This window comes from Anomaloglossus baeobatrachus, chromosome 1, assembly GCF_048569485.1.
Source record: "Anomaloglossus baeobatrachus isolate aAnoBae1 chromosome 1, aAnoBae1.hap1, whole genome shotgun sequence".
NCBI classification, from domain to species: Eukaryota; Metazoa; Chordata; class Amphibia; order Anura; family Aromobatidae; genus Anomaloglossus; species Anomaloglossus baeobatrachus.
Window position 1 is genome coordinate 100,534,811 of NC_134353.1, and position 5,476 is coordinate 100,540,286.

Sequence of the window (5,476 nt, forward strand, 5' to 3'; positions counted from 1 at the left end):
ACTGTCTTATATTTTTTTTTGCCCCCCAAAAAAGCACTAGGGCTTATTTTTGGAGGAGGTCTTATTCTTGGAGAAACATGGTTGGGGGTAAGTTTACCCCCCAAAAAAACAGACCCCCTCCCCCACTTCCCAGGAGACTCATACTCACCAGACCAGGACGTCTGCGTGGTTCCCAGGTCCTCCTGTGCTCTCCGGTCGGTGCTGCACGCCGTCCTACCCTGCTGCTAGCTGACACGCTGACACACACAGAAGATCCCAGACACACACAGCAGATCACACACACAGCAGATCTCTCTCACACACACACCCACACAGCAGATCACAGATATACAAAGCAGATCACACACAGAAGATCGCAGGCACACACAGCCGATCACAGATACACACAGCCGATCACAGGCGCGCACACACAGCAGATCGCAGATATACACAGCAGATCACACAGAGCCGATCACAGATACACACAGCCGATCACAGATACACACATCCTATCACAGGCACACACAGCCGATCAGATACACACATCCTATCACAGGCACACACAGCCAATCACAGGCACACACAGCCAATCACAGATACACACATCCGATCACAGATACACACAGCCGATCACAGATACACACAGCCGATCACAGGCACACACAGCCGATCAGATACACACATCCTATCACAGGCACACACAGCCGATCAGATACACACATCCGATCACAGGCACACACAGCCGATCACAGATACACACATCCGATCGCAGGCACACACAGCCGATCACAGATACACACATCCGAACGCAGACACACACAGCCGATCGCAGAAAAACAGCCGATCGCAGACACACACACAGCCGATTGCAGACACACACAGCAGATCACACACACACACACACACATCACATCACATCCAGCACTTACGGCAGCAGGGAATGAGAGCAAGTCACATGTCCAGCCGCAGGTCCTATTCGTCGTGCTGCACTGCCTCTCTGGATTCTCCCGGTGAGAAGAGATCGGTGTCGCTGGATGAGGTGAGTGTGTATGCGATCCGATGTGTGTGCGATCCGATGTGTGTGCGATCCGATGTTTGCGTGTGATCCGATGTTTGTGTGCGATCTGACTGTGTGTGCGATCCGATGTTTGTGTGTGAGATCTGGTGTGTGTGTGTGTGAGATCTGATTTTGTGTGTGTGTGTGTGTGTGTGTGTGTGTGTGTGTGTGATGTGATGTGTGCGGGTGTGTGATCACTGCAGGTCCTGCCGCTCAGCGTCGGGTGAGTGTAATTGCCGGGTGCCGCTGTCTATAATGAAGTGTCCTGCAGTGTCTGTAACTTTTTTAGCTGCACGGACACTTCATTATTGATCCGGGACTAGGGCTTATTTTCGGGGGAGGGCTTATATTTAAGCCTTTCTCCGAAAATGCTGAAAATCCTTACTAGGGCTTATTTTTGGGGGAGGTCTTATTTTTGGAAAAACACGGTACTAGTACTGTGCCAAAGTTGTACACAAGTGTGTAAAACAATGCTGCAAAGGATGCTTTAGATAGAAGTGTTTATTAACAAAATGCAAAGTGAATTCACAAAAATCAAATATAAATGCAAACTTATTTTATGTGGCCGTCATTTACGTTTAGCACCAGTTCTTCTAGGTACACTTGCACACAGGTTTTGAAGGAACTCAGCAGGGATGTTGCTCCAAACATCTTGGAGAACTAATCACAGATCTTCTGTAGAAGTAGGCTTGCACAAATCATTCTGTATCTTCATATAACCACAAACAGTACTTCTTGTTTTTCATCTTTACTCTGAAGTTTTTTCTTAACGATATTGGTTGTATGTTTGGGGCCATTGTCCAGTTGCAAAATAAATCTGGAGTCAATCAGATGCTTCCCTGGTGGTATTACATGATGGATAAGTATCTGCCTGTCTTTCTCTGCATTGACACTAAATATTTAACTCTATTTGCCCGCTGTTCCCAGTAGCTCAGCTAACTGTTTACTTGTGTTCGCCAGGACCTCAGCTACTTGTCTGCCTTGACCTTGTTTCCATTTTGGTGGTATGGTTTTTGGCCTCAATTTTTCCATGAAGACCACTTCTGGGGCAAGACTTCACAAACAGTAAATAGGTGTAGTTGGATCCTACTAGTTGCTGCCAGTTCTGAGCTGATATAGTTACACTGCACACTCAAATGTCAATAAATGATGATTTTATTCAGAATCAAAAAAGCCAAGCAAAGGAATAAAACTTCTTTGGGGTAAACAAGTAATCTCTGACGTTTCGGCCTATGACCTTATTCACAGAGTAAACTATGAGAAATTAGATACAAAAAATAAACGAAAATAATTATATAAAGAAGGTATCACATTTCTTTACAAGCAACTAGGGAAGAACACAGATACAGCTCTTGTCCATAGTAGAGGTACGGGATTTTTTAGAGGGAATATACATATACAAATAAACATACATATATATATAAGCCGTATGTCAAGTCCAGAGTAACTATCATTAAACATGAAACATTGGGAAAAATAGGGGTTGGAGAGTGGAAAAAGGGGGGGGTAAAGAGCTGGTATCAGCATATACTGAGAGATATGTGCACAAAAGTTAGTATTGGTAGGGAAGGAGTGTTTAGAGACAATGAATTCAGGTATAATACCTGTCCCCGATGGTTCGTAGTTCCAAAGAAAATAGCTGAAGAAAAAAGAATGTGAATAAGAAAAAACAAGAGGAAAAAAAAAAAAAAGGAAAATAACAATTTAAATAGTGAGTGGGTGTTTTACCTGTGGCTATAGGTTTGGGTGGAACAATTAGACAATAGGGTCCTGTATGCCAATGGCATGTAGTCTGCATGGAATGAAAAGTAAATCATGTATAAAAGTCCAGTCAGGCAGAAAAGGAAAAAACTCCAGAGAGTATAGACTTACCAGAGCCTATGTGGATGCTGGCACTCCCGTGCCTTAGCTGTGTGTGAAGGCTGCTATTCAGCTGTAGCATGTGGCTTTAAATGTGCTGCATGCTGGGAGGGGTATGATGTCACGAACAAGTGTGGTAGCGCCCCTTGAGGTTATAGAGATAGGAAGTAATCACATCGGCCTAAAACGTAGGCGCAGTTAGCTGTACCAGGATTCTATGGTGACATTACACTAGCTGACGCTGTGAGACAGGGTCATGTGTATCTGGGAAGGGTGACGTAGTGCACGTGCGCAGCGATCTCCCAATACTAGTAGTAATGGAAGGAGTTGAAGGTCGGTGGACAGCGTCGCGCACATGCGCGGCTGTCATCACCGTCTCTGTTGTAGGGAATGCAGTGGGTGGAGTATAAGATGACGTCGGCATCTAAATGTTCAGATATGAGAAGGAGGGGGAATGGAATGAAGGGGGCGGTGAAAAGGAATGACAGGCTTGCGAGTGACGTCGCGCGCGTGCGCGGTAGTCGTCTTCGCCTGTGGTATAGATAATGTAGTAAAAAGTGTTTAGAGTGACATCGCGCGCCTGCACGGTCATCTTTTCAGCATGTGAAACTGGGATGAAAGAGAAGGAGAGGTGGATAGGATATAATGGTGCAGATAAGGCGCCCTGTATAAACGCAGACGCCACATCTGTACTAGAGGAATATAACAGTGACTAAAACGGAGAAAGGTAAGGACGGGAATAAAGGAGGAGTGAAAAGAGAAAGTTATAGCTGATAGTATTGGAGTAGGTGAGGAAGGTAAAGAGAGCAGGAATGGCGTACCAGTCTTACCCATCAGGACGGGATATGGGAAAGGGGAGGAGGAGTTCTGAGCTGATGGCACTGTTGGACATCTATCAATTTCGAAGGGAAGTAAGCCTGATTTGTTTTCCATTTGCTGCTCTAAATTTCCTTGGCCAACCACTACATCCATGGTCCTCAAAATTGCTCATTTTTTGGGTTTCCTCAATTCTGAGAAACACAGCTAGATACCTATCCACCATGAGATACAATGGGGGAGGCGTCTGATTAGCTCCAAATTTATTATGAAGGCAGGAAAACAACTCCAAACATACAGCTAATGTAATTAAGAACTATCTTCATGTTTTGTACACAAAGGGCAAGCACACCAAATACTGATTTAATTTAGATTTCTTTTGTTCATTCATTTTGCATTTTCATTATGAAAAATAAACTAATTTTCAAAGGATCCGTACTTTGCAGCATTTTTTCTACACCTGACTACAACTTTTGCACAGTAGTCAAATCTTCATGATTTGGGCTCTTTATGTCCCTATTTTTCATTTAAAGTGAAACAACTGAGACGCCATTGAAGTGGAGACTTTCAGGTTTAATTAAAAGGGTTGAACTAAAAATATCCTGTGAAACATTTAAGAACTGCAACCATTTTTCCACAAAGTCTCTTCATTTCAGGGACTCAAAAGTGATTGAACAAAGTATCTCTACTATAAATAAAATGTTCATTTTCATCCTTTGAAGGCAACGACTGCTTGAAGTCTGGAAGCCATGGACGTCACCAAACACTAGGTTTCCTCTTTTGTGATGTTTTGCAAAGACTTTACTGCAGCTGACTTCAGTTGTTCCCTGTTGTGGGTCTTTCTGGCTTAAGTTTTGACTTAAGAATATTTGATTGGAATGAGATCTGGTGATTGACTCAACCACTGTTGTCTTCCATGGACGTCCAGGCCTTTATTAGTTCCAAAACTTACCAGTGTGCTCTTCTTTTTATTTTTGCAGAACGTACCAAACTGTTTATTTGGCCACTCCTAACATTTCTCTCTGATTTGATTTCTTCTTTTTTTTCAACCTAGTCATTAGAGCTCCTTTGATTGCATGTTGTGTGTTAACAGCAACAAATTGTAGATATCAATGCCACAACTAGAATCATCTCCAGACCTTTTACCTGCTTAATTGATGATGGATTAATGAGGGAATAGCCCATGCATCTCATTTAAAGAGCTTTTGAGATAATTGTCCAATTACTTTTGGTTCCTTGAAAAAGAGGCAGCTACATATTAAAGAGCTGTAATTCCTAAACCTTAAGGGTATGTGCCCACGAAGCAGATTCATGTGCAGATTTTTGGTAAGCAAAACCGCATGTTTTGGCAGAAAAAACGCACATTTTTTATCGCATTTTCGCTTTTATTATGCATTTTTTTCATGAATTTTTACGTCATGGTGATCACGGGTATCCCTGCGCTGTACTCCTACGATAGCCGCTGGGTCTCCAGCTGATGTTGCATCTGGGACCCTGCTCTTACTGCCAGGAGTGGTGCCTGCGCCGCACCTAGCAGTTTAACTTGCTAAATGCTGCAATCAATCATATGGAGGTGTGACGGGAGTGTACAACAGAGCAAAGGATGGACGAGGCCGAGGGACGATCCAACAGGTTTATTCACAAGAACACTGGAACAGCACACGATAAGTCCACGTAAAACAGATTCGGGGGCCCTTCCCGACAATCCTCGTACCGGATAACAAAGCAATCGTCCTTACAGTAGTCCAAAGAGTTCCACACAAT

General features: G+C 43.6%; 1 long non-coding RNA gene across 1 annotated transcript; it reads right to left on the reverse strand.

The window, feature by feature from the left end:
* Nucleotides 1-1,605: 1,605 nt before the first annotated feature.
* On the reverse strand, nucleotides 1,606-2,803 carry LOC142289806 (uncharacterized). Its single transcript, XR_012750167.1, has 3 exons — nucleotides 2,765-2,803; nucleotides 2,641-2,675; nucleotides 1,606-2,290 (listed from the first exon to the last, which is right to left on the reverse strand). It is a non-coding gene; the product is annotated as an uncharacterized LOC142289806 (long non-coding RNA).
* Between the last annotated feature and the right edge of the window lie 2,673 nt (nucleotides 2,804-5,476).